This window comes from Mytilus trossulus, chromosome 10 (genome assembly GCF_036588685.1).
Source record: "Mytilus trossulus isolate FHL-02 chromosome 10, PNRI_Mtr1.1.1.hap1, whole genome shotgun sequence".
Lineage (NCBI taxonomy): Eukaryota > Metazoa > Mollusca > Bivalvia > Mytilida > Mytilidae > Mytilus > Mytilus trossulus.
In genome coordinates this window covers 53,738,290-53,752,012 of record NC_086382.1, presented here as the reverse complement: position 1 = coordinate 53,752,012, position 13,723 = coordinate 53,738,290, and the positions used below count along the sequence as shown (strand labels likewise).

The 13,723-nt window shown below is 33.9% G+C and overlaps 1 protein-coding gene across 1 annotated transcript in view; it reads left to right on the top strand.

Moving 5' to 3' along the window:
- The window catches only part of LOC134687634 (uncharacterized), a 131,129-nt gene that overhangs the window by 33,000 nt on the left and 84,406 nt on the right, over window positions 1-13,723 (top strand). The window lies entirely within an intron of this gene.

Sequence of the window (13,723 nt, the reverse complement as noted above, 5' to 3'; positions counted from 1 at the left end):
ATGAGAGTTGTCTGTCGAATCTTTATTGCACAAAGAAGAAATTGCATAACAATGAACTGAGCTCAAAGCAAAGCACTTTGATAAAACACTTAGACGAAGAGCTAAATCCAGTGATATACTATGTACTACAGGTCCTTCATGAACATCCATCGACCAAAACCATATCTCAATAATATGCCATACAACATGGTTGGATCAGAAGTCCTGAAAAAGACATGATTTTCTTTATCGTATTTTAAATATATCAATTTGCTTCATGCACAAATTGATATAGGTTGAGTGCCCCTCTGTTGGAAATAAGAACGCACCTCCACCTAATTTTAGTCAACCGATGAACAAACATTCAAAACTATAAAATTTTATCTAAGACTAGTCAGTGTCTATTTACCATTGCCACTGAATCAGTAATATATGTACACATAAGTATATACATGCAAGACTAAAATTTTAAAGTACATATATATCAGACTAAAACTGACATTCGGTATTTACTGACAACTTCATTCCCCAAGTCATTTTCCAATCTGACTATATGATCAAATAAGATTCCATATCTACATGTACAGCCAATGAAAATCAAATATCCCTCTAATAGACTAGCATTGAAATTCTAGTTTTCTTAAATGATAGCTAGGTGGAACTTATAACTAAAAAAATTCTCCTAAATTCGCTATATTTTTCTTCTTTTTTTTTTGTCTGCTGTTTAAGACTGTATATTGACCTCTAGATGTCTTTCAATTACATTCAGTTTGGTGTGGGTTGATGTTTGATTGTTTTCATATTACAACCAGATGCTCCGCAGGGTGCAGCTTTAAACGACCACAAAGGTCAAACCCGGAACAGTTGGGGGAACCCCAAGAATTCAATTTTTTAAGAAATCTAATAAAGTTCAGTTTTGGACCCTTTAGACGAAGACCAATTTTATTTAAAAAAAAAACCCACATATTATGATTCTAAATACACAGTTAGATTCAGCATTTTAAGGAACTCCAATAATTCAATTTTTGAAGAAATCAAACAAAGTTTAATTTTGAACCCTTTTGGCCTCTATTTCCTAAACTGTTTGGACCAAAACTCCAAAAATCAATCCCAATCTTCCTTTTGAGGTTATTAACCTTGAGTTTAAATGTCATTGATTTCTATTCACTTATAGTATAGTTATTGTGCGAAAACCAAGAAAAAATATTATTTTGGCCCCTTTGGTTTTATGGCCCTTAATTCCTCAACTGTTCGGACCAAAACATCGAAAAATCAATCCTAACCTTCGTATTGTGATCATTAACCTTGTGTTTAAATTTCATTGATTTCTATTCACTTATTCTTAAGTAATTGTGCGAAAACCAAGAAAAATGCTTATTCTGGCCGTTTTTTGGCCCGTAATTCCTGTAAACTATTGGGACCCAGCCACCAAAATCAACCCCAACCTTCCTTTAGTGGTATTGAACCTTCTGTTTAAAATTTATAATCAAAGAGCTGAATAGGTCGGGTTGAAATTTCTGTCATCGGGAATAATATTGAAATAAATGGGATTAAACTGACTGTCAAAAATGTATAGAGAAGCACATCTCGAGAACATTAACATTAAAAAGCCATACTTACCAAAAATTACTCTATATTAATAAAATCTATGTAAATAAAATTTCACAATGATTTCGATAAATAATTTTAATGATGGCAATGATCAATGCTGGTTAAATTGACGCTAAAAATATTCTTACTCCTATTGCTTTACGTAATAAAAGTTGTTTGGAATTGAATTTGACTAAAGTTCAGCATAACAAAAACGTGAATATGCAGATGCATGACAATATATTCCTGATATAGTGTGTATATATTTCTTTAAACGAAGTTGCCTGTATATTCAATAAGGATTACATTTGAGCGCAAGGAGATCTCTATTTGTAAAATCGGTTTATTAACCCCTTTGAACCCAGGGTCGAAGTTCAAGATGTTAACATATTAACGGAAAGTTTTTGCGTTGCGTTTACATCATTGAGGCCATCTGTTTTTATTGCGGGGTTTCACATACTTAAATCGGAATTATAGAAAAAATGGAATGTTGTTAGCAGAATCAGAACAGAAAATGATGAACCCTTGATTATTTTCAGCAATATCTAAATTGCATTAAGGGTCTGTGTATTCACCTTATTTGTAAAACTCTCATTATTCCTGTGAAGCGTGTGCTTTCCATCGAGACTTGTTATGCTTTACATCGACGCCACAGTACTTCGATCAATCAGGGAATGTTTATTTGGGGCATTCGACCTATTCTAACTCAGATTTTGGAACATTTTAATCGAAACTATAGAAAAATTGAATATTGTTAGTACGTATAAAAAAGAAAATGATGGATACTTTTAGCTAAAGATGAATTGGATGGGGGTTCTGTGTATTCACACTTTTTGTACAAATCTCCTTACTGATGCCATATTTTGGAATGTCCGTGACCTAAATGGTTCGCAAAAATAATATTTTATATATTATAGTATAGTAATCTGGACTTATGGTTTTTCTTAATTTATTTCAATGGCATAATAAATTTAGATCTATACCATCAGTTACTCATCTATGGAGCAATATAACAGACCTGTAAAATCCATTTTTTCATATTTGAATATCTACATCGAATTTGAAACCAAGCAAGCGAGAAATTTAGGTCACATACGTGATATCCTTGGCCGCCGTGTTGAGCTTTTTCTAAATGCAACTGTACATCAAGTTAGGTGGGCTGGCCTTATTTGAATATTGAAAAAGTAAAAGACTGATAAGTTCAACTTCATTCCGTACACAAAGGAAGATACAAAGTTCTTATTAGAGAACTGGAAAAATCATACTTTGTTAACAAATTTTAATTTCAACAAAAAGAGTCTTCTATGACTCACTCCATCAAATTGTTGGATTTTATTTTCATTGATCCCACATTTGCTACTTTTTGGTGACTTTTAAAAATAATGATTGATAGTCCATCATGTCTACGTTCAACTGCTTGTTGGTCGACTCTGTTTCTTTATTCTTATGAGGTAGATTAGATACCGAAGCTTATCAAGACCAGATGCTCCGCAGGGCGCAGCTTTATACGACCGCACAGGTTGAACCGTGAACAGTTGGAGCAAGTATGGACACAACATTCAAGCTGGATTCAGCTCTAAACTTGGATTGTGATTAAATAGTTGACACAGCATAGGTTTCTGACACAGAATGAATGTGGTCTAATGAACTTAATTTTTTTGTTTTGCCTTTGAGCAATTCACTTTGCTGTTGATTTTATTTATGAAATTTCAAATGAGAAAAAATTACCCTCCCCCCTCCCCCCCAATTTTTTTTTCACATCCCCTATCCTTTATTCCAAAACTGATCTCAATTCCAATTTCTAATGGAGTTTGTAACAATAATTACTCATTTAAATACATCATAAAATATTAAAATGTAAAAAAGTGCTTGTTATCAATGAATGATAAAGATTGTTTTAATTTATTAGTTGGTAGTAAAAGTGGATATACATTGTATATTGTATAAAACAATGATTTAAATTGATTCAACTACCTATTCTGGACAAAGAAAGATAACTCCAATTGAAAATAATTTTCTTGCTATTGCACAATATTGCGCAATTAGATATTTCTTTCTATTGCGCAATACTGTGCAATTGAAAATACTTGCTATTGCACAATACTGTACAATTGAAGATTTCTTGCTATTGTGCAATACTGTGCAATTGAAAATTTCTTGCTATTGCACAATACTGTGCAATTGGAGATTTCTTGTTATTGCTGAGAACTGTGCAATTGAAAATTTCTTGCTATTGCACAATACTTAATATAATAATTTTAGATCCTGATTTTGACCAACTTGAAAACTGGGCCCATAATCAAAAATCTAAGAACATGCTTGGATTCAGCATATCAAAGAACCCCAAGAATTCATTTTTTGTTAAAATCAAACTAATTTTAATTTTAGACCCTTTGGACTTTAATGCAGACCAATTTGAAAACAGGACCAAAAATTAAGAATCTACATACACAATTATATTTGGCATATCAAAGAACCCCATTTATTCAATTTTTGATGAAATCAAACAAAGTTTGATTTTGTCCCCAATTCAGACCAACTTGAAAACTGGGCCCATAATCAAAAATCTAAGTAAAATTGAGAAAGGAAACGGTGAATATGTCAAAGCGACAACCACCCGACCATAGAGCAAACAACAGCCGAAGGCAACACATGGGTCTTCAATGTAGCGAGAATTCCCTCACCCGTAGGAGTCCTTCAGCTGGCCCCTAAAAATATGCATAATAGTACAGTGATAATGGACGTCATACTAAACTCCGAATTATACACAAGAAACTAAAATTTAAAAATCATACAAGACTAACAAAGACCAGAGGCTCCTGACTTGGGACAGGCGCAAAATTGCGGCGGGGTTAAACATGTTTATGAGATCTCAACCCTCTCCCTATACCTCTAGCCAATGTAGAAAAGTAAAAGAATAACAATACGCACATTAAAATTAAGTTCAAGAGAAGTCCGAGTCCGATGTCAAAAGATGTAACAAAAGAAAATAAATAAAATGACAATAATACATAAATAACAACAGACTACTAGCAGTTAACTGACATGCCAGCTCCAGACCTCAATTAAACTGATTGAAAGATTATGTCTTCATCATATGAATATCAGGTACAATCCCTCCCGTTAGGGGTTTAGTATCATACTATCATAAAATATATGAGAAGAACATAACCCGTGTCATGCCAACAACTGTTTTTTTTAGAAATAAATGTGTTTAGTTCCGATGCAAAGACCCTATCAGTGAATCAATGTTAAAGCCAAAGTACATTTTTAGATTCAGCATATCAAAGAACCCCAAGTATTCGATATTTGTCAAAATCAAACTAAGTTTAATTTTGGACCATTTGGACCTTAATGTAGACCAATTTGTAAACGGGACCAAAAATATCAAATCAACATACACAGTTAGATTCGGCATATCAATTTTTCAATTTTTGAAGAAATCAAGCAAAGTTTAATTTTGGACCCCTTTTTCCTAAACTGTAAAGACCAAAACTCCCAAAATCAATACCAAACTTCCTTTTATGGTCATAAACCTGGTGATTAAATTTCATAGATTTCTATTAACTTTTACTAAAGTTATAGTGTAAAAACCAAGAAAAATGCTTATTTGGATCCTTTTTGGCCCCTAATTCCTAAACTGTTTGAACCAAATTTCCCGAAATCGATCCCAACCTTCCTTATGTGGTCATTAACCTTGTGTGAAAATTTCATAGATTTCTTTTAACTTTTACTAAAGTTATGGTGTTAAAACCAAGAAAAATGCTTATTTGGATCCCTTTTTGGCCCCTAATTCCTAAACTGTTTGAACCAAAACTCCCGAAATCAATTCCAACCTTCCTTATGTGGTCATTAACCTTGTGTCATAATTTCATAAATTTCTATTCACTTAAACTAAAGTTACTGTGCGAAAAAACAAGAAAATGCTTAATTGGGCCCTTTTTGGCCCCTAATTCCTAAAATGATTGGACCAAAACTTCCTTTTGTGGTCATAAACCTTGTGTTAAAATTTCACAGATTTCTATTTACTTTTACTTGAGTTAGAGTGCGAAAACTAAAAGTATTCGGACGACGACGACGACGACGATGCCAACGTGATAGCAATATACGACGAATTTTTTTTTTGAAATTTTGCGGTCGTAAAAAAAATGAAAAAAATGCAAATTTCATTACAGATATTGCTCAGTGATAAAGCTAGCTTCCTGCATGAATCAGTCAGACGTTACATCAGAAGCGTATTGTTTTGTATAATATTAAGTTTCACTGGACTTAACCTCTGCCAACGCCTGGTTAAATTAAACTACTGAACAACGGACATCCTCAAAATGAAACCTGCCCAGATAATATTAGTTGAAATATCATGAAAAGAAAGCATTTATTATGACAAATGTATCTAAAACAATCACTTCAAATATTGGAAGCAAGCTAATGTTGCAACAGCCTTAAAATAAGATGAAAAGCACAAAGCTGTGAATATCAGGAACATGTCAAGGACTTGCAACTACTGCACTGAATTTAACGAATTGTTGTAAAATAAACCACAGCATGACTAATCTTAAGAGTAAAACCATCATGTCCAACATAGTGTTCGGCAATCACGATAAATCAAAACACAGTTACTTTCTTTTATCAAGAAAATTACACCGTCCAATTGAAAAAAAAACAACTTATTGATTCAGTCACTTGACCATGTCCTAGGGAACTGGGTATCGAAATAGTCTTTAAACTGAAAGGCTCTGACTGTTATGCAACTTTATACAAAATATCATTATTTTTTCACAAGTAGATCCTATCAATCTTAAGCAGAAAACTTTACATTGAAAATTCATTAATTCAAAGTCACTTGGCCGTGTCCTAGGGGGCAGCGCCTCAAACCGTTGTCAAACAAACTCTGCCTCATCACAATCGGCCTTACAAATCGGACTTTGGCAAACTCGGACTATAACAAGCTCAGACTACTAGAAGAATATAAGTAAGATAAGGATGTTATTTTTTTTTGAAAATAGTTAGAAATACTTTATCTTAAATCAATTATGAATAAGAATAATTCAATGAATAAAATTTCGGAAATGTTCGACAAAAATTAAAACAGAAAATAGACCCTGTACGAGATGAGGTTAAAATTGACCTGACAGTTTAAAGAAAAAACAAGATAAAATACAAACGCTGAAAAAAACGACGAAGGAAACAAACGCCGAAAAACTGAATATTACAGCAGAAATGAATTTGTCATCAGAAGTCTCATATACGACCAGACATAAAAAGATAACAATAACGTCACAACGGTTTAGCACTTCAGGACATCACACTGAAAACAGTGCAGCAAAAAATTATAAGAGGTGCATACCCTGACATAGTTATTGTTGAAAAGAACATTTGTGATGATAAATCAAAAGTTATGAAAAATGGTGACAAAAGATACCAGAGGGACAGTCAAACTCATAAATCGAAAAACTGTGAAGAAATACAAAAAAATTTACATAGACAATGATCAGCCGTACGAAACAAGAAACTTACAAGCCAGTTGCAGGACAGTTCTGAGAGAAATGGGTAAGGAGAAAGAATACAAGATAGTTGGCAACGGTCTCGTCAAGAAACAACAATAGAAATTAATGGGGCTCGTATTTTGGAACGCACGGGTGTTCACTGAAGACAAACGACAATTCACAGTTCCGGAAACTTGTACATGAGTATTCAAATTGTGATGTGTTTGCCGTCACGGTAACCTGTTTACGTCGTAACAGAAAACAATGATCCGGGGATCAGGTGGAGTAGAATTACTAGTGAAATAAGAGCTGTTAGATAATTTTGATTGCGATATTTTGAGTTAAGAATATGATTGGAGTATTACGAATAAAAGTTAATTCTAAAGTGAACGATGTATGCTTCTGTACGGCAGTTTCCTCTCTGCCACCCGCAGAATCAACTAGGTCACTGGAATCGGATGTTTTTTTTCCAAAATTCCAAATTACGGGTAATATCATGATATGTGGTGATTTTATTCCCGTGCTGGATACAATTTGGATTATATTTAAGGAGTACATTTAATTAAACCCCGAACAGTTGTTGATGAACTGAAAATCATATAGAAGTAGTTTTAATCAGTTTATATGTGATGTAAATTTCGCCATGCTTAATGACCGTTTTAATGATAGCGAATGTACATGCATTTCTGGATCTGGTATATCTGTAGTGGATTATATATGTGTGCCTTATGAAGATACCGATTCTAATTTAGATTCTAAAATTATGTCAATGTCAGATTTAATCACAGAAATTGGTTACGTTTCGGATAAAATTCAGATCATTCTCTAGTATACTGTGATATGTACACGTGCCTATGTCTAATGCTATAAAACATAGCAAGAAATCAGATCACGCGTTCGATCAAAGTTGGATATATAACGCGTCATATATCCCAAATGATATTTTTAAATACCGAGGAGATTATAAGTAAAGTGCACGAAACCATCCGTAATATTGAAAATTCGATGAGGATTACGAAGGATGTTCAGACTGCATATGACAATTTTCAATCGCCTTTTATTGGTGAATGAATAACAAGTAACCAAGTATTTATAATCATCAAACAGGAAAATGAAACCGAAAATTCTTTATACAAACCGTATTGGAACGATACGTTAAGCCGACAATGGGATCAAGCGTGTATATCCGAGAAAAGGTGACTAATAGAGTAAAGGATCGAATTCAGTAAAGCGTTCTTTAAAAGAGGCATTCTGCGCGGAAAGGAAAGCGTTTGACCGTATCAATCGCAATTTTAACGTCGATACCAGCAAGAAGAACTTCCGAAATTAGAAGATTAACTATAATCATCGAATCCACGTGACTTTTGGCATTCAATAGGTAAAGTGGGAATACTTAGCACGAAATGCATCCCGAATGCAATTGTTGGTGATAACGGGATTGTTCATACAGATAAAGCAGCTGTTCTTGACCGATTGAAAAGTTACTTTAAAACTCTGTTCTCGTCTGACAATACAATACCTTCAAATATTGATAACGTTAACAGTGTCTGATAAGATAAGGTACCAGGATTATAATTTAGTATGCCAGACGCGCGTTTCGTCTACATAATACTCATCAGTGAGGCTCATATCATATCAAAATACTTATGAGGTCAAACAAGTACAAAGATGAAGAGCATTGAGGATCCAAAGTTCTAAACAGTTGTGCCAAATACGGCTAAGGTTATCTATGCCTTGGATAAGAAAATCGAAAGAGACGTATCGGAATTAAATGCGCCAATTACAAGAGATGCAGTTTTACTGCCGTGATCAACTATTAAACAATATATAAACAAGTCTAAATTGAAAACTGCGTTCAAACATATGATTGCGTTGGATAAAAAACCGCATTTTTTGTACGTGTGCATGTAAAACAAATTTCGTGGTAGAAGGTCTAACAAAACGCATTTGACTAACAGGTCGAACAACTGATGTTTTTAGGCCATGCTAACTGCCATTGGCGATTGCTAAATAAATTGATCACAAGATGTAACAAAATGGATCTTAATATTAATTTTATAAACAGAAAACAATAAACTTGCGGCAAAGATGTTATACCATACAGTCATGAGGTGCAATACAATTGTACACCTGATCCAGAGTTCGACAATAAATGTCTCTTCAGTGATGTTGGGGAGTGAAACGGTATTTGGAAGGCCATAAAATATACCTCAATTTAGAATAGACTAAATTAATAATATATAACGCGTCATATATCCCAAATGATTTTTTTAAATACCGAGGAGATTATAAGTAAAGTGCACGAAACCATCCGTAATATTGAAAATTCGATGAGGATTACGAAGGATGTTCAGACTGCATATGACAATTTTCAATCGCCTTTTATTGGTGAATGAATAACAAGTAACCAAGTATTTATAATCATCAAACAGGAAAATGAAACCGAAAATTCTTTATACAAACCGTATTGGAACGATACGTTAAGCCGACAATGGGATCAAGCGTGTATATCCGAGAAAAGGTGACTAATAGAGTAAAGGATCGAATTCAGTAAAGCGTTCTTTAAAAGAGGCATTCTGCGCGGAAAGGAAAGCGTTTGACCGTATCAATCGTAATTTTAACGTCGATACCAGCAAGAAGAACTTCCGAAATTAGAAGATTAACTATAATCATCGAATCCACGTGACTTTTGGCATTCAATAGGTAAAGTGGGAATACTTAGCACGAAATGCATCCCGAATGCAATTGTTGGTGATAACGGGATTGTTCATACAGATAAAGCAGCTGTTCTTGACCGATTGAAAAGTTACTTTAAAACTCTGTTCTCGTCTGACAATACAATACCTTCAAATATTGATAACGTTAACAGTGTCTGATAAGATAAGGTACCAGGATTATAATTTAGTATGCCAGACGCGCGTTTCGTCTACATAAGACTCATCAGTGAGGCTCATATCATATCAAAATACTTATGAGGTCAAACAAGTACAAAGATGAAGAGCATTGAGGATCCAAAGTTCTAAACAGTTGTGCCAAATACGGCTAAGGTTATCTATGCCTTGGATAAGAAAATCGAAAGAGACGTATCGGAATTAAATGCGCCAATTACAAGAGATGCAGTTTTACTGCCGTGATCAACTATTAAACAATATATAAACAAGTCTAAATTGAAAACTGCGTTCAAACATATGATTGCGTTGGATAAAAAACCGCATTTTTTGTACGTGTGCATGTAAAACAAATTTCGTGGTAGAAGGTCTAACAAAACGCATTTGACTAACAGGTCGAACAACTGATGTTTTTAGGCCATGCTAACTGCCATTGGCGATTGCTAAATAAATTGATCACAAGATGTAACAAAATGGATCTTAATATTAATTTTATAAACAGAAAACAATAAACTTGCGGCAAAGATGTTATACCATACAGTCATGAGGTGCAATACAATTGTACACCTGATCCAGAGTTCGACAATAAATGTCTCTTCAGTGATGTTGGGGAGTGAAACGGTATTTGGAAGGCCATAAAATATACCTCAATTTAGAATAGACTCTTGAATTTAAAGAGTTGAAATAGGATAAACGGATCATATAAAACAAAGGGAAAATATGATACTTGTAAGCCCAAACGAAAAAATATAAACAAGTCTAAATCAAAAACAACGTTCAAACCTATGATCATGTTGGATAAAAACTGCAATTTTTATGCGCGTGCATGTAAAACAAATTTCATTATAGAAGGGTCTAAATACAGCACAAACAACATTTTCCAAAAGACAAAAATATGAGAAAGTATATTTCAATTAAACGTATTTGACTAACAGGTCGAACACTTGATGACCCTGTCGACTAACATTGGCGACTGCCAAATAAATTAATAACAAGATGTAACAAAATCGATCGTAATATTAATTTAATAAACAGAAAACAATAAACTTGCGGCAAAGATGTTATACCATACATGAGGTGTAATACTATTGTACACTAGATCCAGATTTTGACAATAAATGTCTCTTCAGTGATATTAGGGATTGAAACGGTATTTGGAAGGCCATACAAAATACCTCAATTTAGAATAGACTCTTTGATTAAAAGAGTCAAAATAGGATGAACGAATCATATAAAACCGAAGGGAAAATATGATACTCGTGACCCCACCCAAAAAAATATAAACAAGTCTAAATTGAAAACTACGTTCAAACCTAGTATGATTGCGGTAGATAAAAACGTAAAAAGTAAAATCACAAAAATACTGAACTTATAGGAAAATCAATTCGGAAAGTCCATAATCCCATGGCAAAATCAAATAACAAAACGTATCAAAAACGAATGGACAAGAACTGTCATATTCCTGACTTGGTACAGGCATTTTCAAAAGTAGAACATTGTGGATTAAACCTGGTTCTATGGCGCTAACCCTCTCACTTTAATGACAGTCTCATCAAATTCCGATATATTTACATGATTCGTTAAATAAACAGTCAAAATAAATAAAATAGTCAAAATATGGGTACATCAGTCATAATCGTATAACAATTATAAAAGGAAGAATTTAATAGAACACAAAAACATCGACTATCTACAGACACATTCATTGATTTGAGTGTCTGACGTCAGAAAATTTTATACGTCACATAAATTTTTCGTTCAATGTGCATATACATACAATTTTAAAATTTACATAGGCAATGTAAGCATGCAGGGGAAAAAATCAAAAGTATGTAAGAAACTCGTCCAAAAGTTATATATAGAATTTATAAGAATCCACAAATAGTTAATTCCACTACGCGATAGAATGATTTTGACGTTTGTGGTTCAACGTATATTGTAATTCATAATAGTAATATATCATAATGACATATAATAGAACAATGTCATACTGGCGGGATCTTTTAATGTACAGAGTCACGTTATAAGAACTAAAGAAATACAAAAAGTCGCATATACAAAACAAACCACCAAAAAATGAAAACCAATACAAACACATTGACGAGATGTATATATGTACCGAGCCTTGTCAAACGGATATCACATAAAACCATTTAAGGAATGACTGTGATATTTTTTCTGAAATAACATAAAAAATTTGGTGCACACTGAATAACGCGCGTATCTAGCAATAATACATGTTACACAGACATAACGTTTTTGGTTTTAAAAGATAAGCACACATTGTTTTTTGTTAAACAAAATGTAATTTCTGTATTTTATAAGTATCTTAAAAATTGATACATTTTTTATTCAGAAATAACTCATATTTATCAAATGTTCAGGAATGTAGAAAAACATGTTTTTTTTCTATATATTTATCAAATTTTAAAATACGTGTGGGTTCGTGGTCTAGTGGTTAAGACGGATTGCTACAGTGAGGAAGGTCCCGAGTTCGATCCTCACTCGAAACGTCGAATTTTCAGTACATCAGCAGGGTGATTTCAGCCTTGCTCCCAAACACATGAAACACATCTCTGGTATCCAGCCCGGAGTTTCAACTAAATTGGATACTTAGGGGGCCTCGGTAGGTCAAAGTTGTTCCCAGCTTGACCTGGAGATCAATCTCCTGAAATCTATTCGGGTTGTCTGTTCTTGCCAAGAAGCCCGATGATTCTTTCCGAGTACTTCGGCTTCCTCCACCATGATAACAGACTTCCCGGTGTCCTACACGCTCCTTTGGGCGGTGTTGGGTGGGGATTGTTCTGGTAGTGGGATAATATTGTATAGGACACATCTCCATTAATCCTTATGGAGTGTACATGGATCCGCTGTACCCTTGCAGTCAACCAAGGGGTGCGTCTAAACTGGCGGAATCTCGAAGTACATACTATTTACGTTTTTATGAAAATCAAACAAAATGGCAGTTTAAAAAAGAGGGGTTCATGAATTCGTTTTCAAGTTTAAAAAAATGAAAGCTAGGTTGCACAAACATGGTAGAAAAACTGGAAGCTTCAAAGAATAGAAACAATTCCAAAAAGACTGCAAACGTCAATTTAGAAAAGCAGAATGGAACTATATTAATGACATCATCAATGCAGAATAGAATAGTTTTAAATCATTCTGGAACTACTAGTATATGAAAGCAAAGAAACAAGATAATATAGGAGTAGCACCACTAAAGTCAAATGGAGGCCTTACAAACGACAGCAAAGAAAAGGCAGAAATTCTTAACAACAAATTCAAATCAGTATTCTCAAAATTAGATCCGAACTCACAAATACCACCGCTAACAAAAAGATCAACTTCAAATATTTCGAAATTGGGCAAAACATCAAAAGGAATACACAAATTATTGAAAAATGTAAATTCATCCAAAGCAATGGGACCAGACGGAATACCAAACTCTGTCCTTAAAACATGTGCAGAAGAAATTGCATCCGCCATCTTTCAAAAATCAATTGATACAGGCGCTCTTCCTGAAGAGTTCACGCAGATGAACCAGATGCTCCGCAGGGCGCACCTTTATACGACCGCAGAGGTTGAACCCTGAATGGTTGGGGCAAGTATGGACACAACATTCAAGCTGGATTCAGCTCTAAATTTGGATTGTGATTAAATAGTTGACAAAGCATAGATTTCTGACACAGAATGAATGTGGTCTAATGAACATAATATTTTTGTTTTGCCTTTGAGCAATTCACTATTCTGTTGAATATTAATCCTCTCAAAAAAATGTTT